Raw genomic sequence first — 24,664 nt, forward strand, 5'->3', positions numbered from 1 at the left:
CTTCAAACTCTGAGCTCACTGCTGCCACTGCCTGGGAGCCGGACGTCATGGAGACACACGCACGCACACACATACATGCACAGACCTAGAAACCTATATGTGCGTGCACACGCACACACGCGAACGCACATGTATACATACAGGCATGCGTGTGCACATACATGCACAGAGATAAAAACATACTTATGCGTGCACACACATACACACACTCACCTGCAAACTGGCCCTTTGCACACGTGGCTCGCCACTCCAAGCAGCCCCTAACACCTGCCACCTGACGTCACCAGGTTCGGATTGCCGTCCCCTCGGAAGGATCTAAAAGGAGCATGGAAGGAATGTTTCTCTCCTTTACTCCATGAGAACTAGGACAATAAGCCAGGACCTCTGACTCAGATCCTGGGCTTTTTCTATCAGGAAGACAAAAGCAAGTGTAATGCAGGCCCTCTGCCATCATCTTAACGATCAGGAGAGGAAACAATCCAATAAGGAGTCCAAGTCAGTAACACAAACCAGCAGTTTAGAAGCAGGAGTGCGCACTTGGGCCGCGTCTCGACGAGAGGCACCCCCTGGAGGAGGAGGGGCTCCTATCCGAATCTGCCTCAAACTAGCAGTTTCCACTGACCCAGAAAGGACCCCATCTTCACAAAGAATGGAAGCAGCCGCCGTGGCTGGCCTCCCGCTCCGCCTGGTGTCTCCTCACTGGAGCTTTGCGCGAGAGCATCCCCTTCTCAGGGAGCCAGAGTGCACCCAGCAAGAAAATCTGAACTTGGAAGGACCTCTGCTCCAGGAGAAAACTAACTGTGACGGAGTCTGGCACGGAGCTGGGCAGAAGCGCCAGGCATCCAGGGTCCTAATCGTCCACAGGCGTTTCAGGACCCAGTGCCGGGCCCCGGATGGCTCTCAGGAAATAACCAGGGAGAGAAGCATCCCGTGTCCTGCAGCCCATCTCTCTTCCCCGGGGCCCCTCTGCCCCACTGCAATGTGCCCTAACTAATCATCTTGGTAGGTGTTGGGTCAGAGTCAGCGAGGGGTCTGCCTAAGGTCACTGACTTGCTTTGTTTACATGGCTAATTTTATCACTGCTTGGAAATCTAATGGTATTATTTATACTTTAACTGTGATAAATGTCCAGTTAAAGCAGGGCTGGGCAAGTGAAAGACCAAGGCAATGAATCCAAACCTTCTCTGCACAGGAAATATTAATATTTGTGAGCTCCCCAATCTTTCCGGAACCTTGTACTTGAGGAGGAGTGGTGCTTCCAGCCCAGGGCTTCTCACAGTCTGGGTCTTGGGAGAACACGCACTGGATCCCCCGGGAGTGGCGGAGGGCGGAGCCCAAGAACCTGCCCTTGTCTGGCTGCTCCCGTGCTTTTGCTCAACTGTCAGACCATCTGAGGCCCCATCTCCATGGAGGATGCAGGGAGCTGGTGGAGAAAGGAAGGTTCGAGGCAATGACTCGAAACCCAGTTGTTAAGCCATATTTCAGAGCCATCTGTTCTTGTTTAAGACTTCAAGGGAGGCTTGGACTTTTAATCATCTGTGCGATAGAACAGTGCTTGTCAAACGTTAATGTGCACATAAGTCACCTGGGATCTTGTGGAAATACAGATTCTGTTTCAAAAGGTCTGGGGTGGGGCCTGAGATTGTGCGGTTTTTGTTTTTTGTTTTTTTGCAGTACGTGGGCCTCTCACTGTTGCGGCCTCTCCCGTTGCAGAGCACAGGCTCCGGACGCACAGGCTCAGCGGCCATGGCTCACGGGCCCAGCCGCTCCGCATCATGTGGGATCTTCCCGGGCCAGGGCACGAACCCGTGTCCTCTGCATCGGCAGGCGGACTCTCAACCACTGCGCCACCAGGGAAGCCCAGATTGTGCATTTTAACAAACGCGTTTTAACAAACTCCCGGGTGATGCCAATGCTACTGGTCCATGGACCACACTTGGATTTGCAAATCACAGGAGGACATTCGTGGACGGAGATGTGACTGGATACGTTACTGTGTGTTGGCTCCCTGAGCCCCCAGCTCCCCCTCAACCTTTGCCTGTCTACAGCTCTGCCCCTCAAAGTCCACACCTTCCAACAAAACGGACTTCTTAATGCCGTCTGAGCAAACCATGGGATTCCCCTTCTGTGAGTTGAGTTCTCACGTCGTTCCCCTTTCCTAGGCTAGTTTCCTCCTGGCCAATTCGAGTTTGAGAACGTCCAGCCAACCTTGGAGTGCTAGCTCAGATGCTTCATTGCCATGTGATGACCCAGCTCCCACCCCGGGTAAGCTTTTTGCTTTGTGGTTTTTTTCTTTATAACAGGAAGTGTGTACCTTTTGACCACCTTCGTCTGATTCCCCCACCTCTGACAACCACATGTCTGATCTCTTTCTATGAGTCTCTTTGCTTGTTTATAGATTTCACATATAAGTGAAATCACACAGTTTTTGTCTTCCTCTAACTTATTTCGTCTAACCTAATACCCCAGAGATCCAGCCATGCTGTTGTAAATGGCAAGATCTCCTTATTCTTTACGGCTCACTAATATTCTCATGTGTACGTACAGACATCCCAACTCCTTTAGCCATTCATCTGTCAATGGACACTTAGGTTGTTTCCATGTCTTGGCTACTGCATCGCTTGTCTTTCTGATGATGGCCACTCTAACAGGCGTGAGGTGACGCCTCACTGTGGTTTTGATCTCCATGTCTCTAGTGATGAGTGACGTTGAGTGGGGTGAAGTTTTATAACTTGCCCCGTACCGTGTCCCGGACAACAGGTGAGGAAACTGTGATGTGGCAGAGCCGGAGTCCTATTTATACTAAGGGCCTGTGATTTAAGAACAATTCTGTGGTAAAGCACGATGAGCCACTGGCTAAGTGAGTCGTGCAGACACAGATGCTCAAGTGCTCGGGCGGCGAGGATGGTCACGGAGGACCAGTGAGAAGTGAGGGGAGAGGCGAGTACAGGTGGCTAAGCTTTGACATCAGGCACGGGTGCCGGCACCCCAAGCCAAAGGGGAACTGGACTGCTGCTTCATTAGTGGCTGGGCGAATGTCCTGAACCTCAACCCCACCTCACACTCCACCTGCCCCAAGTATATGCCAAAGCAGAGGACTCTCTGCCTGAGATGCGGCTCCTGAATTGATCCTGGTCAGGCACCCAGGGCGAGCCCATCTTTTGTGACCCGGAGCCCAGATCATATAACCCTGCTTGTGGAGGGAGAAGACACGCTCTCAGGCAGTCTCCTCCTCTGCCTCCAACCCTTCCTGAAGCGGGGAGGGGCCCGTCGGAGCCGCGGCACTGGGGGCCATGGGATGCTGGCGCAGAGCTCTGCCGAGATGGGGAGCCCTCAGCCTTGGGGCCCGTTTCCCTCTTCCCCTGTGACCAGGCGGGGCAGGGGAGGGCCCCCTGACGCCTCTGGCGAGGCTGTCCTCCTTTTCACCTTACGCTCTCCCCTCGCCCCCCAGCCTCTCTGCCCTGGACCTGCCCTGGGAGCCCCACCTTCTTAAATTCAGGGGGAGGAAGCCACGCTCCCCAGCAGAGAGCTCTGCTTCGGTGAATGTTTGCAGCGGTGGGAGTGTGGGGCGGGGTTGGGGTTTGGGGGTGTCTCCCAGCCTCTCCTAAGGCAGCAGCTCAGTTCCCATCGCCAGGAGCCGGGTGCCAGAGCCAACCTTGACCCTCCGGCACCTCCATCTGTGCCCCCCCCATTTCGCTTCCACTGGCCTCAATGATCACTCTCTCCACCCCCAGAACCCCTTTCCCATCCAGGCCCTTCACCACTCACTCGCTCAGCCCTTGGCCGGCCTGCTTTGCTTGGACGTTGTTTGTGAATCAGGATTACACAACAAAGACTGTAAACCCCTCAGTAACAAGATCCGCATTTTAGGGTTTTGCCCCTTTAACTCCCAGTTGTGTTCCCTGAACGTGGATGGCGCTCAATCACTATCTTCTGGGGGCAAAGAAAGCATCATCAGAGGATCTGGAGAACAGTAGCTAGAACTACCAACGAGGGGATCACATGAACTGAGAAGAGACAGTGAGAAAATCTACCTCTGAAAGATAAGAGGGCGATGAATCAAGATGGGATAAGACAACACACCAGTGGTGGATATGTGTGTGAAGTTCTGAACAGTCGGCCACCTCTGTGCCCACACCCCCATGGATGGCAGGGTACCATTCCAGCCTGAGGAGATTGCTATTAAAAGTCCCAACATCCTTGCTGTACTAACTTACTCTGGAACCCCTGTTACAGGACAAAGTTCTGGGGTAGAAGACGCTTTCCAATTCCCACTAGATGATGAAGCAGCAGCTCTATGGGTACTCTCAGGAAGCAGCTGCAGTCTGGCACTGGCTGCTGTCATGGGGTTTTTTTAGGAGCACAGATCTCTGGGAATTGACATCCACCCTAGGCTTTCTCGGAGATGTGTTATGTCTAATCGCATGTCCTTCTGCTGCTGCCCCAAATGCCAGACCAGTGGTGGAGATGTTGTTTGCTCTGGCCTCTTGGGAGGTCCCCTCATGCCCCCTTGGTGACCTAATCATGAGAATCCTCATGTTCTCAATTTACATGAGTCACCATTTGGGCAAAAGAGGCAATCTCTCCTCCAAAATACAGAAGCCAACACACTCACAATACAAGTTAAACACAGGAAACGTATTTGTTCATCAGTGTTCAGTAGAAAACTAATTTATTACAAACTAGAGAAATGTATGAGAGGAGATATTCCCCTTTGTTGAGAGTAACAGAAAATATTTTGACCAACACTTGCATAGAAATCAAAGCGCAAAAGCAAATGCCACAGAAAAATTAGAAGTTTAGTATCACACTGCCCACATACTTCGTATTTTCTTTTGTGTCCCTCAGTACGTTGGTGCACCCTGTACCATTCCCCTTGGTGTTTTGTCTTCTGATGACTCGTGTGAATAGGATTAATTATATCTTACAAAGACAACTGTTCTATCATACTGGTGTTAAGATTTTATATATTTATTTTATAATTGACCACATGACTAGTTTCTTATCAAGTCTAGTTTCCTTTTTTAAGTGTGTCTATGATTCCTTACATTTTTAGAGTCAGGTATATTTATTATTATTACTTTAACTTCATTAGTTAAGAAACTGAGGTTCAAAGAGATTGTTTTTCCAATATACAATTAGAAAGTGACAGAATGTAGAAGAGTTTTTACACGATGGGGGTTATCTGTCCCTTGAAAGTTTGACAGAATTCACCTATAAAAGTGTCTAGAATTGACACATTTATTGGTGGTAATATCTTTTTTCCATTTTCTCTTAAGTATTTCAGATCTTCTCCTTCAGTAAACTTTTCTAATTTATATCTTTCTAAAGTTTTCACATTTTTTAGCTTTGGACCTTAATTATTTTCATAGTATTTTATCTACTTGATATCTGTGATTATACATATTTATTAGTGCCTAAAGTTACATTTTGGAGTGTGTCTCCCTTTTCTATTAGACAAAGTAAACTTTACCATTGACTTGTATTGTTTATAAATTCTAATTCATTGATTTTTGCTTTTATGTTATATAATTCTTCCTGTTTCATTTCTCCTATATTCTGCGGTTTGTTTTTTCTTGTGTTAGTTTCTTGTTCATTTTTCTTTTCCCAATTTCTTGAGTTAGTATATTTCATTTTCATTTCATTTTGGGAATTAAAGTGTTTATGATTATGAATTTTTCTTTGAACAATTCTCTGTTTGCCGTTTCCCATAAATTTTAGTTTGTAGTGTTCGCATTATCATTGCTTTCTAAATATACTTTAATTGAAGATCAATGTTTCCCTTTCTTGCAAGAGTTACTTAGGACAGTGCGTTAAAATTTCCAGATGATTGGGATTATTTTATTACATTTTGGTTATTTATTTCTAGTTTTATAGATTCATAATTGGAATGCATAGTCAATACAACTTCTGTTTAATAGACAGCATGCCTATTAAAACCACCTTATTAACTGTATTATTTAAACTCTCTATCCTTTCTCTCCTGTTTCTTTTACTTAACAATGACTAAAGAGCTGAAACGCCGAAAGCTGCTGTGTTCCTGGCAATTGTTCCTACGGCTTAATGGTGTTTGGGAAGCACAAATACCCACGATTTTATGTTTTCCTTGTGGACACAAGCTTCCGTTAAAAAAAAATATCTGTCCTATGTAATACTGTTTGCCTCGCATTCTACTTTTGTATTAACATCACAGTGCTTTCACTTGGCTTGTATTTGCATCATGTATTTTACCATCTCCTTTATTTTTAGAGTTTTAAACAAAATATTCTATTCCAATCATTTGAAAAGTCAGAGTGCTGGAAGGCTTACAGCAAAAAAAAAGAAAAAAATCCACAGATACGGAAGAACCGCACGTACAGACAGCTGACTGACAGTTATATTCAGATTTTCACTGTACACCTGTAAATTAGATAATATTATACATCAATTATACTTCCAGAAAAATAGTAAGTTAAACTCAGATTCTCAACTTCACACAGGGTCGCTGCCCCTAACCCCTGCATTGTTCAAGGGTCAACTGTGCATATATACACATATTATACACATAACGTGTGTGTGTGTGTGTGTGTGTACAGAATTGTGGACTGGATATGCACCAAATTCCGGATAATGTTCCTCTGAGGAGGAAGGAAGGATGACCATAGCTATTTTAGTAATTCAGGCATGACAAAGACCAGTACCAGCAGGAATAAAGAAGTGGTGAATATAAAGATTATTTGAAAGGACGAACTTCTAGGACCTGATGGTACTTCACACAAGAAATCAAGAAAGCAGCATTTCCAGCTCAGAGACTGAGAGAGAGCACTGTGATGCCTTTTACTGACGCTAGAAATTTGGGAATTGGACCTAAGTTTCGGGAAAATGATCAAGAATTTAGATGCACTTAAATTTGGATTACATGACTCAGTCCATCAATAAATCTTTACTGGAGCACCAGTGTATACTCAGGGACTAGCACAGTGCCAGGCACACAGCAACTTTTCAAGAATTATCAACTGAAAGGTCAAGGGCACACGGTCCTCTGCTACTGGCTGGGTGTGGAGAAGTCAACCGGGAAGGCTTGGGGCCGTCCTCATGGAACTTCAGAGGCTAGAGTATAGGAGCAGACCTAAGGATGCATATGGAGGGCTGGCTGTTTTTAAAACAATGGATCTTCGAGGTTGCTATAGAGGCCAATAATGGGGAGGTGACCTAGAGTGCATGTGGGTGCAAGAAAGGCTCCAGCGTGGAAGAAGCCTTGAAGGAGAGGTTGAAGGAGACACAGTCTGTCCCACCTCAGGCAGAGGCTCCGTGGGAAAGACTGAGATCTCAGGCCAGGTGAAGCAGGTGGGAGAAACGGCCACCAGATAGAGGGGACACCTGCATGGAGACCCTGAAGTACAAGACAGCAGGCAGGTTCCTGGACCCGAGAAGTGAGGGTAGGGCTGAAACAGAGAGGAGACAGAGCACAGGGGACAGAAAGAGCTTCCTCGTCCACCTTGACCAAGGCTTTGCCTGGCGCGTGCCAGACCTGGGTTGAGTGGAGGCTCTACTGCCAACGGCAGCGACACCTGAACGTCTGGGTGATGATTTATGGGAGACAACTCAGCCTCCTGAGGTCAGAGTGATGCAACGTTTGTCCCGCTGTGCGAACATTGCACTAGACGTGTTCTGAGGCTGTCAGTGCCTCATCAGAAAGATGGGAGAGGGAGGCAGAAGAGGAGAAACAGCTGGATTCACTTACGCTTAAGATACATATAGTTTAGGAATAAATGATCTGTCGAAGCGTGTCTTGTTTCTTGCTTATTCCAACATGTTTGAAAAAGTTTGAATTGTTTGGTTGAGGCAGGAATTCTCTAAGGATCCGGCTTTCACTTTGCTTCATGTCTCTGTTAACACTTATGGTCCCTTCCTGCTTGGCCTCGGGCGATCTGAATCGAATAAAAATGAGTGACTGATCTAACCTCTGACTTGATGAAGCCCTAGATCTCCAAAATAGACTGTGACAAAACTGTCATGAATCCAACAGCAAATGCTGATGGCTCTACCTTCAGAGACCAAGCAGAATCCTACAATTGTGCATCAGCTCCCTGCTACCAGTGGGGTCCAGGCCCCTGCTACACCTCTTGCTTGGGTTACTACTGTGTCTTCCTAAGCAGTCTTCTTGCATTTGCCCTTGACTCCTCTATGGTCTAAGTTTAGGACAGCAACCAGAGATTTAGTTAAAGAGTTAATCAGGTTTTAATCCCTTCTCTGCTTATGATCCTCCTGTATCAGGGTTTGTCTGAGAAACAGAACCAACAGGATGTATATATAGAGAGATGTAAGGGATTGGCGCATGTGTTTGGAGGCTGACAAGACCAAAATCTGCAGGGTGGGCCAGCAGCCTGCAGAATCAAGGAGAGCCAGGGGTGCAGTTCAAGTGCAAAAGTCATCTGCTGGCAGAATCCCCTCTTGCTCCAGAGAGAGATCAGGCTTTTGTTCTATTCAGGCCTTCAACTGATTGGATGAGCCCCACCCACATTATGGAGAGCAATCTGCTTTACTCAAAGCCCACCAACTTCAATATAAACCTCATCCAAGAAAACCCTCACAGAAACATCCAGAATAATGTGTGACCACCTGTCTGGGCACTGTGGTCCAGCCGGGTTGACAGACATAATGAACCATCATGTCTCCCAACAATGGCCCACAGGCCCCTCACTGCTGGTTCTCAGCCATGGCTACACAATGGAATCACCAGGAGGACTTTGGGAACCACTGACCACTGGCGTCTCAACCCCACAGAGTCCGATCAGGAGCACGGGCTGGACACTGAGATTTTAAAAAGGTCTCGGGTGGTTTTCACGTACAGGAAAGTTTGAGAACAGCTGCCCTATATAACTGGCCCCTCACACCACTACGACCTCCCACTCTGCTTCTCAGTGGATTCCCTGCAGCACAGCAGGCGTTCTTTGAACACTCTAAACACACACACACCTACTGCACACACTTTGCCAGGGATGCATGGCTCACCTCCTTCAGAGCTCTCCTCCAATGCCATCTTGTCTGTGAAACGTTTCTGGACCACCCCATACAACAGAGCAGTCCCACTTCTCACCCTGGCTTATTTTTCTCCAACACACTATCACCACCTGAGACACTATTATGTTTACTCATTCATTGTTCTTATATCTGTCTTCCACTGGAATGTAAGTTCTATGAGGGTAGAGACTATGTTTGTTCTGCTCACTGCTGCATCCCAGGGCTTAGAACAATGCCTGGTATCTAGCAGGGGCTTCAGAAATATTTGTTGAATGAACAAAGGAGATACGACGTTTTCCCCCAACAATTCAACTTTTTCTAACACCGTGGGATACCTCACTGTTACGGATTTGAGCCCATTTCTGCTATCCCATGGCTGAGGGGTCTCACACGGGGTCATTCGAACATGGAGGTGCTTTGGACAAGCCAACTATTTGGTGTTACAGCCAGGCAATGAGATGCACACCTTCACAGAGAGTAGAACGGTGGTTACCAGAGTGGAAAATGGGGAGGAATTCTCCGAAGTTATACAGGAAGAGTAAGTTCTGGAGAGCTACTGTACAGCATATGATGGTAGTTAACAATACTGTATTGGACACGTGAAATTTACTAAGAAGGTGGATCTTAAGTGGAGAGAGAGAGAAGAAGGAAGAGAAATGACAGGGAATGAAGGAAGGGAGGAAGGAGATGGTAACTTAGACGATGGATGTATTAATTAGCTTCACTGTCGTGATCATTTCACAATGTATATGTATATCAAAACACTGAGTGGTACACCTTAAATATATACAAGTCCTATTCATCAATTATACCTCAATAAAACCGAAAAAAAAGAAAAAAGAATAAAAAGATGCCATGCTTTCTAACTGGAATCTTGAGTTATTTCGCTAACACTTATTTTAGCAGAGGTAGGGGCTGGACCAGAGAGAAGTGAATTTTTTTTTCTATTCTAGACCGCTGTCTTCAGCCCAAGAGGGGCACGTTTCCATGATGGACAGAATCACACGTGCAACCCTAAAGTAACCAGCAACCCTGTCTCCGCTTTCCGCCAGTGCTGGTTGGCGCCTCTGGGTGGGTGTGGCTGCTCTGCTGACGCCAGCTCCCTATCACAGCTGGGCATCTCCCAGGAGAAGGATCCTCCAGTTCTGCAACTTTATCTCCTTGTTCTTGGCCTGGAAGGCTCTCGCTGGGCATTTGTTAAATTGACAGGTTACACTATTTAACGGTGCCAAATGCTTTCAGGAACGCTTTTGAAGGAACTCATCTACGGCCACCACTAGATAAAGCCAGGACCAGAGCTTGGACAGAAGGCTCTTGGCTCTGTCAGCTTCTCTCTCTGCCTCTTCACAGCACACAGGAAACTTCTGGGCTCAGAGAATCCCAGAATCTCCCCCCTCCCTGTTCAATTTATCCTGGGAACATGCTCTGAATGAAAGACTCGCACAGAATCCTTCACTCAGGTCTTCCGGGGAACCAAACGCAAGACATCCAGTGCCGAATACCAAACAGTTGCTTAGTATATATTTTCTGCATGAAGCAACAAATGAAAGGATACTGGGCTGGCCAGAAAGTTCATTCAGGTTTTCCATAACATTACGAAAAACTCAAACAAACTTTTTGGCCAGTCCAATACTTTTCCCTTAAAACAATCTCAGTGTCACCTTGTAATAAAATTCCTCTCTTAGGATCACTGGCATACGTGATAACACATATATAATTGAGGGCAAGATTTTTTTTTTTAACAAGTTGTGCATGATTAGATGCAATTTTCTTGGAAATTAAGCCTCTCTCTCTCCCCTTGTTCTTTCTTTTGGTTCATTGGTCAGGTACTGCAGGGTCTATCTAATTGTCTATTGATCTGCATGAGAGAATTATCCATTCTGAACTCATGAAACGTAACACCTTCTGCAAAGTACTGGATCCACAGGAAGCTGTAGAATAATGTGCGTTGGAGATGCCTGCCTTCCAGTGCTTGCTCCATACCCCCTGCTTCTCTGATGTCCATTGGTCCTGAGACTTAAGGGAACCATCTTGGACCTCTCTCCCCATCTCAACTCTTATGTCTTCATCTGTAGCACTTTGGCTCATCAAGTCAGACAAAGCCGTGGAGGACCCAGAGTCTATCTCTGTGTGAATATGTGCACAGACTGGAGGTAACATAAGGGTATTAATAATGCACGGAGAAAGACGGCTGGACTTCCAGAGATTCGACGTGATGGAAGAGAAGGGAGAAAGAGAGGTGAGCTTTGGACTGGAGTCTTGAAAGAGAAGATGATGTGGATTAATATAAAAATGAGCGGGGGATAAGTTTCCAAACTAGCGACCATACAAGCAAGGATTTGGGATGCTTATGAGTGACAGGGAAGTTAGGCTGGAATAAAAGATGAAACAGCCAGAATTATCCCACAGGTTCATTCCCACTCTAGCGTTTCATCGCGTCCCACCCTGAAACCACATCAAGTACCCAGCTCCACCTTCAATTCGGAGCTCACTACCTCCAAGTTTATTGCACTTATGATGTGGTCCAGGTCACACCTGCCAGATCCTCCGCACAAGCCAGTGACAAGACGTGGAGCCCGACCCTTACAGCGAGCAGAGAGAGTACAGACCCAGGAAAGGAAGAAGGGACCTGCCAGGAGTCTGCGGCTACTGTAAGGCCAGACATCTAGCAGAGATCTAGAAAAGTGAGAAATGTAGAAGACTTTGAAACTATTGGAATAATCGCACTGGGAAAGGAAAAAAATGACGTGACCCCCGATGCAAACTTGCACAGGACCAGGAAGATGAGCAGGGATTATACAAATAAGAGAAATGGGATTGTGGGCATCAACGTCCCCCACGGCAGGAACGGTCTAGAGAGGAAACGGTGGCAGAAAGAAAGAAGTACCATCCACGGCAGGGGACGGAGGTGTCTCTGAAGTGAGGGCGTCAAGTGGGTGCACCCCGGGGTCCCATTATCTACTGCCGCACGACAAGGTAATCCCAACTCAGTGGCTAAAAACTACAATCAGTCTATCTTTGCTCATGATTCTGCAACGAGGGCAGAGCTCAATGGGGACAGTTGGTAATGGATTACATTGTGCCCCTCCCGAAGACAGGCTTAAGTCCTAACCCCCAGGACTGAGTAATGCAACTTCCTTTGGAAATTGGGTCTTTGCAGATGTAATGAAGTTAGGATGAGCTCGTTAGGGTGGGCTCGACTCCAATGACTGGTTTCCTTATAAGAAGACAGAACTTTGGGCGCAGATGCAGAGGCGAGACAGCTCCCTGCAGATTGAAGATTGGAGTGAGGCTGCCAAAAAGCTGAGGAATACTCAGGGCTACCAGCAGTTGGGAGAGGCAGGAAGGATCCTCCCCCAGAGCCCTCAGAGGGAGCAGGGCCCTGCCAACTCCTTGATTTCAGACTTCCAGCCTCCAGAACTGTAAGAGAAGAAACTTACGTTGTTCTTTAGTCACTTCGTTTGTGGTTCTCTGTTCTAGCTACTCTAGGAAACGAACACACAGTTCGTCTGCATTTCACGTGGCATCAACTGAGGAGGCTTGAGTGGGGCAAGAGAATCCAGTTCCAAGATGGCGCTACTCCCATGGCTGAGTCGGCGGTACTGGGTACCAGCTGTGGAACAGCTGCGTCTGATGGATGGGAACCTCGGTTCTCCTCTACATAAACTCTCAGCATGGCTGGCTTGGGCTTCTCACAGCGTTAAGGTCTTGGGGTATTAAGACTTCTTACACGGTGGATGGCTTCCCCAGATGCAAAAGCAGCAGCTTCTAGGCCTTCTGAAGATACAGGTAAAGAACTGGATCAGTGGCACTTCTGCCATGTGCTACTGACTAAAACAGGTCACGAGGAAGCCCAGATTCAGTGGGTGGGGATACAGTAGAACGTGAAGGCCAGGAGCACAGTTCATGGGGAGCCGCCAAAGCAACACGCTACCACGCTCAGAATTCAACACTGCAGGGAGGTAAGTGGTAGAAACAGAGAATGCAGGGAGAAATAACTGACGGAGGGAAGAGGAAGTGGCCGATGGAGCAGATCTATGATAATCATGATTCCTTCTCTCTGCATAGCATTTTAACAGCTTACAAAAATGATGATCTTAGTAAATCCAAACCCCCCCAAGCTCTCCTACTAGGTGCACACACAAACACAGTGAGGAGAAAGGCTATTAACGACCGTCTTTCAACTGGCTTGACTCACCTTTGAAGGCGCCTGCCTGCAATGTCCTCCACGTCCCTTCCTGGCATTCTCCCTTACATGTACTCCTTCTGCCACAGCTGGACTCGTGTTTTCTCCAGCAGGCCATGCACACGTCTGTGTGCGCCCTCCGCACACACACTCCTCCGCGGCTGGAACCCCCTTTCATAATCCCGTCCTTCCTCCTAAACCTCCAAGAGACCCTCCCCATCACCTCTAAGTCACAGGTCACTTCTGTACCCCTCCTAAAATACTGACAGCAGATAACACATGAAGCCCCAAGGTGACGGCAGCTTCATCTTTTCCTCTACGTAGCGTCAGCATATATAGACTCGCATGGTGTGGGCCTCCCAAATGTGCTTGATCAAAAAGGAGAAGCAGGATGTAGAGTGTTTCTCTTCTGCTGGGAGTTAGGCTGTTACCAACAGCTCTAGCTCACACTGATTCGGCATCTTCCAGGTTGAAAACCACAATAAAGGCTCAAAACACTAGGCATACAGTAGGTCTGCTACAGACATATTCACAGACAAGGGTGTATACAGGCAGCCAGAAGACCCTTGAAAGAAGATAACAATGTGGGCTACTGCTGTTTGAGAGTCGCCTTCACTTTATGACTTAAGGGGTTAACCCCACTGCTCAAAGGCACTGAGCTAGTGATTAGCGGCACCCAGATGGGAGCCCTGGTTCGTCTGACTGTGATGCTCGTGCTTCTGACATCCTCTTAATATATCAGCCATTGAGTATCCACACCCACCAAACATGATTATGTCCGCCTTTTGTACATCACTGCCGGTCCTCGCCATAACTCTGCAAGATCGTTTCCATATGACAGAGCTCGAGATCTCAGTTCCTTCAGCGTAGACCAGATAAGCATGCCCAAACCTTGAAAATAAATCGATCAATATTCTCTTGGTGAAGCTCTGAGGAACATGCCTTTGGATGACAGGATCCAATCCCCTCCAACTTGATAATTACTTTCACTAGATTAATGGAGTCCAGATAAGACCCCCAAACAATTTCTTCCAAGTCAGAATTACGGACGGCATCTGAGTATCCATAACAGACATCAGACAGAGCCGCTCCACTTGGAGCCAGACGATCTATTTTTCAGATTCCACCTCCAACTTGGCATCTACATCACTTCCGCAGGGAAGGTCATTTAACTTCTCCTGACTTCAGTTTTCTTTTCTGTACATGAGGTGATGTCTACCTTAGAGGCATCAACAGGTGACTTAAAATCTGTGAAAACAGCTAAGCACCATTTTTGGATTGTAGTGGTACTCCCATAAAGTTAGTTGATTTGTGGTCCGGGGATAAAAATATTTGTCCTGGGCTTCCCTGGTGGCGCAGTGGTTGAGAGTCCACCTGCCGATGCAGGGGACGCGGGTTCATGCCCCGGTCCGGGAAGATCCCACATGCCGCGGAGCGGCTGGGCCCATGAGCCATGGCCGCTGAGCCTGCGCGCCCGGAGCCTGTGCTCCGCAACGGGAGAGGCCACAGCAGTGAGAGCCCCGTGTACCGCAAAAAAAATTTGTCCTGGCTTTCCCCAGGCATTTTGAGGAGAACATGTTCAAGCAGGTATATATATATATATACACACACACACACACACACACACACACATATGTATATACGTACATATGTATATATGTAATATTAACACAAACTATCATTATTCTTACTTTCCTAGATTATAAATGGAGAAGTGTGTTGGAGTTGGTGTCCTGCAATAAATTAGCTTCTTTTGTTTGTGTTCTTCAAGTTATAATAAGAAAGAAGGCCAACCAGAGCTGGCTTAGACAATGAAGATGAAAAGACGTCTCTCCCACCCTGGGCATTTCTGAATTGGTGCCAAGTGACAGAGTCTGGACCAAGGGATGAGAAGCCATGTGAGGTGTGCCAGACATTGGGCCCCGCATCTCAAGTCAAGAATTCCATTGCTTGGTATAGTCTGGGTACCACGTGAATTGCCACAACCTATTCTTTGGGGGGAGGCGACAGTTCCTCAACAGAGATGAGATATCCCCTCAACAGCCCTTCCTGCATCCCACAGGACAGCCCGAGCAAATCGGCTTCCTCTCTTGCTTTTAGTCCCTCATCCTAATGTGGCTTCTGAATCCCTTTCCATTTCAAAACATTCTCCTTCTGAAATTCCCAGGATGCTAAAGGAAAAGTCTTCAAAGGTCTCAGCCAATTAAATTCAGGAAACGTTTGTGACCACCAACTCGGTGTCAGGCACTGGTAAATCATCCTTGGCCAAAGTAAACACATCCGTCATGTCTGTGATGGCATCCATCGGCCTCAGGGAGAAGAGTCCATAAAAATGTACACTGTTCTACGGGCACCTGCCTTCTTCCATGTGTCCATAAAAGCTCATTTAACATTATAAGTTAATGCTCCACAAGATGGACTTACAATCAAATGTTTGGCAGAAGTCGGGGTGCTGGTCCTGAGAAGAGGTCGGGCCAGACATCTCAGAGAACCTTCCTTCCCTCCTTCCGGCTCATCAGAATGGCCTCAAGTCCCAGAAACGTCTGTTCTTTCAGATTCTGACAACCTAGTGCAGCGTGTTCCCAACGCACGGGACAAACGCAGGAGACCATTTTCCAGAGGACAAACGTTTTCCATTTTGATGCTTATGTACTCATTTTAATATGCATCTAAAAATGATAACTAGTAAACTAATTTTCTCTTCCACATTATCATTTAGAATCAAGACAAGAAAGTTCTTACCTTTCTACAAAGAGTCTATTTAAGGAAAAAAATTGAGTAACTCATCTTACAGATGGCACAGACGTAAAAAAACACAAAGGTGGCACACCAATGCCTAAAGTTCCACGGATGTAATAATTCTGTCAAAAGTTGCAGCACAGGGCTTCCCTGGTGGCGCAGTGGTCGAGAATCCGTCTGCCAAGGCAGGGGACATGGGTTCAAGCCCTGGTCCGGGAAGATCCCACGTGCCGCACAGCAGCTGAGCCCGTGCACCGCAACTACTGAGCCTGCGCTCTAGAGCCCGTGCTCCGGAACAAGAGAGGCCACCGCAGTGGGAGGCCCGCACACCACAACGAAGAGTAGCCACCGCTCACCGCAGCTAGAGAAAGCCCGTGCGCAGCAACGAAGACCCAACGCAGCCAAAAATAAATTAATAAATAAATAAATTTATTAAAAAAAAAGTTGCAGCATAACTTGGGATCTCTCAAGTGGCCTTGAGCCTTAGTAAGTGGAAATACCTACATTTATGGTGATTATATAGGTCACATTTTTTCAAATGTCTTGATTTCAAATATTCTGTGTATTATCCCCATACATCACTGCAGTGTCCTGGCAATTTAGACAGTTCAGCATCTAAACTACAGTTCTGAGACAGACAGGCCAAACAGAACATACATCCTTAAAAGACCCTGTGCCCTGAGTTTTGGAAATGCAGACACGTCCATTGAGGTCCTGAAATGTTTGCTGCTGCGGGCTGGAATCCAAGCTCCTGTGAGTTGTGTATGTAGCAAAGCTACACTGACCCATTCTACCCACCGACCCATGGGAGTTTCCCGTTCCTCTTGAAGATTAAAGACGTTTTAATACATTTCTCTTCAAATTAAAAGAACTGTCTGCTTAATCCCACTACAAAAGCAAATTATGGCCAGTACAGAAAAATTAGATACCCAATGTGAACAAAAAAAAAAAAAACGTACACCACCTATAAGTCTCATCCCCAGTTAACCACGTTAAAGGTCTCAGTGATTATCATTAAGATCTCTTATGACACATTTCATTCACAGGTATCCATATAGATGATTTTAATGATCCTCCTGGACCCACTGCTTTGTAACTGGCATTTTTCACTCAGCAAAATATTGTGAAAATATTTCCATGGCCTGAAATTGCATCTATAGCAGATTGACGCCTCTCACCTATGGACAGACCACACGGCATTTAAGCAGTATTTCCTGTTGATGTCGTTTCACTTTTACACTATAATAAATAATATTACAGTACTATTATAATAAATAATCAACAACATCTTTGCACCCTCATTTCCTCTTGATACATCCCTAATTGTATAATTTCTGAACCAAAGGGCTCTTAGGTTGGGTTCCCTGGGAACTGGCTAAGGGTGTGATTGAGTGTAGAGAGATGGTCAGGATGCCCTAAAGTTCAATGCCTCTTGGGTTGAGAAGGAAACAGAACTGAAAAGAAGGGGTTGTTGAGCTGTGATGCAACCACAAAGGCCTCAGCAGACCTCACGTGGGGCCCTGGACCTGTAATGGCCCTTCAGAATCATCCCACCCTGAGGCAAGGAGGGCAGGTCTTTATACCCACCCCACATGGACCAGTCAGTGGATGCAGGCTGTTCCCTACTGGGATGGCTCTCGGGCTGAGCGCAAGGCCCAAAGAACAACTCGGCACCCGAGCAGCTGGGGAGAGAGTGCCTGATCCCTGGGGAAGGGGCCTTGAGCAGCGCACCACAATATGAAGGGATTTAGAGGTGCAGGTATTTTAAACTGTTGATGTTTTCAGGCTGCTCACTCAGAAGGTGTTATCAATTCTCATTGCCATTGGCATGTATGAGAATGCCCTGCTCCACTGTAAAATGTGATGAGTCGTCAGAGAGGAACATGCCCTGGGAGCATGTGGCAGGGAACCTTAACCTACCCGCAACATTGACCTCACGCTTCTGTTATTCCTCAATGGTTGATTTGTGGGTCTTATCTTGCTAAAGTAAATATATGACTATGAACCTGAAATGGACACTTAATGCTGTTTCCAGGCAATCATACCATATTTCATGAGTTCTATGTCCTCTCCCTCGCTCTCTTAGATAAATAGTTTACACCTCTCTCTTCTCAACATCCAATGCCATGACCTTATGTCCTACTGTGCTGAGAAAATTGAAGCAGTCAGGAAAACCTTCCCCAAACTCCCACCAAAACATCTCCACATCTACCAGAATATATAACCTATGTCCTTTTGGTTAAAATGATGAGCAGGATTTGTTCTTATCTGAGGCTGAAATGTCCCTGGAGATTAATACTCATTACTTCTTGACCACAGTAGGTAGGATACTGACTGATGTAGCAAAGCTCCTCTCTCTTCTATATCTTCCATTTTTTCCTCTATATTGGATTATTCACATCACTATTATTTCTCACAAGGAGAGAAAAAAGACCCTTTATTGACTCCACTTCCTGTCCATTACTCCATTTGTCAACTCTTCTCTGCAGCAAAATGACACAAAGTTGTTCCTACTGCTTGTCTCCAATTCCTCCCCTTCGATTCCCTCTTAAACCTGATCCAATCTGACTTTGCAGACACAGCTTTCTCCTGGCTTTCCTCCTCCCCTGGCTATATTTTCTCTGTCCCGCCTGTTGGCCCCCTCTTCTCCCTGACTTATAAATGTAGGAAAACCCCAGGGCTCAGCCCCTGGAGTGCATCCCTCCTCTAGTGATCTCATTGGGTGTAGCTTTGAAGCAAATCCGCATGCCAAAAATGCCCACAATTATACCCCTACACTCCAGGTTTAGGTCCAACTTCCTACGTGGCATCTCTTATTTTATGACTAACATTCACTTCAAATTTTAAGTGTCCAAAATGTGTTCCTTCTACTGCCCTCACACCTCACTTAACAGCAGCTCTTTTATTCTAGTTGCTGAGGTCAAAACACTCACGATGCTCCACCATCTCGTACTTTTGTAACTCACACATGTGTGTAACTCACACATGTGTGTAACTCACACATGTGTGTAACTCACACATCCAATCTACCCGGAAATCCCGTGGGCTCTACCTTCAAAGCATGTCCTGAGTCTACCTACTTCTTACCACCTCTGCTGCAACCACTCTGGTCCCAGTCATCCCCATCAACCCTCTTAATGCTGACTGTCATCTCAGCAGCTAGAGCGATGTTTTTTTAATATCCTTATCATTTTATTTTTATTGACGTACAATATTATATAAGTTACAGGTGTACAATATTGGCTGTATACCTGAAACTAACAAAATTGCTCATCAACTATGCTCCAATATAAAATAAAAATTTAAAAATTAAAAATAAATATAATAAGCTACAAGGATGTATTATACAACACAGGGAATATAGCCAATATTCTATAATAACTACAAACAGAGTATAACCTGTAAAAAAAATTATGAATCACTACATTGTACAGAGCGATGTGTTTAAAAGTAAGTCAAGTGACATCAGTCCTCTGCTTAAAGCCCTCCGATGGTTCACCCTTTCTCTCATGGCAAAAGCAAAAACCCTTACGGTCATCCACGAGCCCTGTGGGATCTGGTCTCCTGCTACCCTAGACCTCAGCTTTTATTGCTCCCCTCCCTTCCAGACCTCCTCCACAGCCTTTGCCTGTGCCCAGCATCCTCTCCCACTGGGACCTTGGATGCTCTTTCTATCTCGATAGCCACTTGGCTCACCCTCAACTTCCTTCAAGTCTTTGCTTAAATATCACTTACATAGTGAGGCCCGCAGGTCCCCTCCCACTTTAAATTTCAGCCCCGCAGCCGTCACTTAGGATCATCGCGCCAACGCCTGCAGCCCACTTGAACTCGGCATACTTTGGAAACACGTCCAGCGTCCCACGCCAAGTACGTGTGCTGGCACCCTTCCGTGCCGCTGCCTTGGAGCCACAGAAGACCTCTCCTCTGCGGGCATACTCTGGAAGTTCAGCGGAGTTAAATTTCCCCAGGAGCATCTCTTAACCAATGAGGGATAAAAGCCCCACGTTCCCCATTTTGCCACAGGACAAGTCCGGGCATGTTCTACGTGGCTTCTTTACTTCTTAGTTGAGAGAACCAGTTTGGGTAATCCGTTTGTTAATGAGTCCTTTCTTGGCCTTTTTTCTCACCGCGGGTCACTTTCCCCACTCCCTCATTTTGCTTCCTGGGATCACCTCCCAAATAAACTACCCACTTCCCAGTCCTTGCCTCAGACTCTGCTGGGGGGAACCCCAAACTACAATAAATCCTTCCACAGCATTCCTGAATCCCATACCTAGCTCCATTTCTTTTTTCCACAGCACTCGCCCACTTCCTACCTGCCATGCACCTTATTTATTGCTTACTGTCATTCTACCGCACTAGAACATAAGCTCTGTGAAGGCAGATAATTTTGTCTTTGCCCATTGATCTATCCTCAGCACCTAGATTACCTCCTGGCACATAGTAGGTCCTCCACATTTGTTGCCTAATAAGATGTCTTGCCCTCTCTTTAAGAACATCTTCTAACACAACGTTAGGCAAACGTCAATTTAAATCTCAGATCTATCACTGATCATTTTGGTTTTTTATGGCTGAGTAATATTCCATTGTATATATGTGCCACATCTTATTTACCCGTTCATCTGTTGATGAACACTTAGGTTGCTTCCATGTCCTGGCTATTGTAAACAGCACTGCAATAAACACTGGAGTGCATATATCTTTTCAAATTATGTTTTTCTCCAGATATATGCCCAGGAGTGGGATTGCTGGATCATATGGTAGCTCTATTTCTAGTTTTTCAAGGAACTTCCATACTGTTCTCCATAGTGGCTGCACCAACTTACATTCCCACCAACAGTGCAAGAGGGTTCCCTTTTCTCCACACCGTCTCCAGCATTTATTGTTTCTAGATTTTTTGATGATGGCCATTCTGACCAGTGTGAGGTGATACCTCATCGTAGTTTTGATTTGCATTTCTCTGATAATTAGTGATGTTGAGCATCTTTTCACGTGCCTCTTGGTCATCTGCATGTCTGTATTACCCAGCCATAAAAAAAGAATGAAACAATGCCATTTGCAGCAATATGGATGGACCTAGAGATTATCATACTGAGTAAAGTCAGACAGAGAAAGACAAATATCATATGATATCGCTTATATGTGGAATCTAAAAAAAAGGTACAAATGAACTTATTTACAAAACAGAAGTAGAGTCATAGATATAGAAAACAAACTTATGGTTACCAGGGGGAGAAAGGTGGGGGAGGGATAAATTGGGAGATTGGGATGGACATATACACACTACTATATGTAAAATAGATAACTAATAAGGACTACTGTATAGCACAGGGAACTCTACTCAATACACCGTAATGATCTATACGGGAAAATAATCTAAAAAAGAGTGGATATATGTATATGTATAACTGATTCACTATGCTGTACAGAAGAAACTAACAACATTGTAAATCAACTATACTCCAATAAAAATTAATTTAAAAAAATAATAATTTAAAAAATAAATAAATATCACTGATCAGCTGGGTGACCTTAAGCAAAATTAACCTCTCTGAGACAGGTTTGTCTCCATGATGCAATGATGTTTGTTTTGCCATAAACATCTTCATCTGAAGAAAGCACCTAGGAAAGTTCTGGCCCAATAACCAGGTTCCCTTTCCTTCTCTCCACCTGCTCTCTGGGATCAACGAATCGTGGTTGAAGTGAGTTAAACCCATGACTCAGCATCTTCTCCTTCTGGGAATCCTGACGATGCGAAGATTCTTCTGAAACATCTCCTGACGCCCAGCGGAGGTCAGGAAGCCAGGCTTCTTTCAATCCCCCAGCGAAATGCCAATTAGAAGGACATTACCAGAAGGAAGAGCTACTGGCAAAAACCACACACTTGTTCCAAAACAAAGATCACTCTGCATGTCATAAAAGCCCAGAAATGTCTTCCAGATGTTGCCTCCTGGGCCTGCACAGATGTTTCCGATGTCAAACCATAAATGTGGGAAACGTAAAACATTTGTGCCCCACAGATGTAGAGATTTAATTACACAGTGAATGTGATCAATCTTTGGGTAATAAAACAGACCACAAACTGGCCACATTACATTTTTTTTTAAAACCTGATTTTCCCCCCACATTGCAGTTCTACTGAGATATTTCAAGATTTTTATTCCTGTTGTTAAATTTGGGCAATTCACAGGGAAAAGTTGGAATACGTGAAAATATCTATTAACGGAGGTTCTGAATCCCTCTGGTTGGATGTCTGCACAGTCTGTTACAGCTAGGAAGCAACATCGTGACTGATGACGGTTTGCTTCAGGGCTTCCCCACCTCTGTCAGTGTCCCTCCGTGGGAGTACGGAGTTATGTATGTGACTGTCTAAGGAGCTCTCTGGATACATGGGGAATGGATTTCACCATGAACTCAACCCTGCTGCTCATAATTCCATGTCAAAGCAACTCTGTTTCTGACATCTGAAAAATCAGATTTTTCATCACCTCCAAGTACACAAATATATGTATGTACCTATGAGCAGTAAAGAGAAGAAATGTATTTGTGGGGTTTACATACACATACACTTCACACAGAGACAGAATAACTAAAGAAATGTTACCCACCGTATACACAGGAGGCTAAGGCAGGAAGGTAACAAATGTTACATTTCCTCAGTGCTCCCGCTTTGACCAGACATACTCTATTCCCTTGATAAATTGATATGGCTAAAACACTGGAAGTTTTCTTCCATGCTTTTCATTCAAAACATTTATTACATTATATTAGTAGTGGAAAAGATACCAAGATTTGTAAGACCCATATCTGCCCTCAAAAAGGTTAAATGATAGGGGTCATTATCCAAAATATACAAAGAACTCATACAGTTCAATGGCAAAGAAACAAACAACCCAATTAAAAACTGGGCAGAGGAACTGAATAGACATTTTTCCAAACAAGACATCCGAATGGTCAACAGGCACATGAAAAGATGCTCAACATCACTAACCATCAGGGAAATGCAAATCAAAACCACAATGAGTTATCGCCTCACACCTGTCAGAATGGCTATTATCAAAAAGACAACAAATAGGGCTTCCCTGGTGGCGCAGTGGTTGAGAGTCCGCCTGCCGATGCAGGGGACACGGGTTCGTGCCCCGGTCCGGGAAGATCCCACATGCCGTGGAGCGGCTGGGCCCGTGAGCCGTGGCTGCTGAGCCTGCGCTCTGCAATGGGAGAGGCCACAACAGTGAGAGGCCCGCGTACTGCAAAAAAAAAAAAAAAAAAGACAACAAATAACAAGTATCCTCCAGGATGTGGAGCAAAGGGAACCCTCCTGCACTGTTTGTGGGAATTGGTACAGCCACTATGAAAAACAGTATGGAGAGCCCTCAAAAAATTAAAAATAGAACTACCATATAATCAGCAATTCCACTCGGGTATTTATCCAAAGAAAACAAAACACTAATTAGAAAAAAATATATGCACCCTTATGGTTCATTGTGGCATTATTTAAAATAACCAAGATAGGGAAGCAACTTAAGTGCTCTGCTCATCAACAGAATGGATAAAGAAGATGTGATACACACACACACACACACACACACACAGAGGAATATTTTTCAGCTATAAAAAAGAATGAAATCCTGCTATCTGTGACAATGTGGATCAAGAGGGTATTATGCTAAGTGAAATGAGTCAGACAGAGAAGTATGATTTCTCGTATATGTGGAATTTGATAAAACAGAACAAATGAAAAACCCAACAAAACAGAAAGAGCCATCGATACAAACAGGTGGTTGCCAGAAGGGGAGGGGGTGAGGGGAGGAAAGAAACAAGTGAGGGAGATTAAGAGGTACAAACTTCCAGTTGCAAAATCAATGAGTCACCAGTAGGAAACGTACAGTGTGGGGACTACTGTCAATAGCTAGGTAATGTCCTTGCATGGTGACAGATGGGAACTAGACTTCTATGGTGATTGGTTTGAAATGGATAGAAATATCAAATCACCATGTTGTGTAACATGAACTAACGGTGTTGTAGGTCAATTATACTTCAAAAACTCATGAAAAGATTGGATTTGTGGTTATCAGAGGTGGGAGGGGGGAATTGGATAAAGGGGGCCAAAAGGTACAAACTTCTGGTTATAAGATAAGTAGGGGTGGGATAGTGAGGGTGGGAGGGAGGGAGATGCAAGCGGGAAGAGATATGGGAATATATGTATATATATAACTGATTCATTTTGTTGTGAAGCTGAAACTAACATACCATTGTAAAGCAATTATACTCCAATAAAGATGTTAAAAAAAAAAAAAAAAGACTATTACTCAGAAAAAAAAAAAAAGATAAGTAAGTACTAGGGATGTAATGTACAACATGATAAATATAATTAATACTGCTCTATGTTATATATGAAAGTTGTTAAGAGTTATCACAAGAAAAAAATTTTTTTCTATTTAATTTTGGACCTATAGGAGATGATGGATGTTCACTAAACTTACTGTAACAATCACTTCATGAGGTGTGTAAATCAAATCATCATGCTGTACACCTTAAACTTATACAGTGCTGTATGTCAATATCTCAATAAAACTGAAGAAAAAAAATTTTATTAAAAAAATCAGTATACAAAAGCAAAAAAAAGGAAGCATGTGCTGAGAAGTGGTACAAAAATAATTGAAGAGCTGGGAAATGTGTGTTAAACTTGATTTCCACCATGAGATTTTCTTTTTTAACTTTTCTATATTAGATTAA

General features: G+C 45.1%; 1 long non-coding RNA gene across 1 annotated transcript in view; it reads right to left on the minus strand.

Moving 5' to 3' along the window:
* Nucleotides 1-223: 223 nt before the first annotated feature.
* Nucleotides 224-24,664, minus strand: part of LOC137212042 (uncharacterized) — a 186,583-nt gene continuing 162,142 nt past the window's right edge. Inside the window, exon 3 of the long non-coding RNA XR_010937327.1 lies at nt 224-315. This is a non-coding gene — a long non-coding RNA (uncharacterized lncRNA). The remainder of the gene's footprint in view (nt 316-24,664) is intronic.

The sequence above is a fragment of the Pseudorca crassidens genome, chromosome 19 (assembly GCF_039906515.1).
Source record: "Pseudorca crassidens isolate mPseCra1 chromosome 19, mPseCra1.hap1, whole genome shotgun sequence".
NCBI lineage: Eukaryota > Metazoa > Chordata > Mammalia > Artiodactyla > Delphinidae > Pseudorca > Pseudorca crassidens.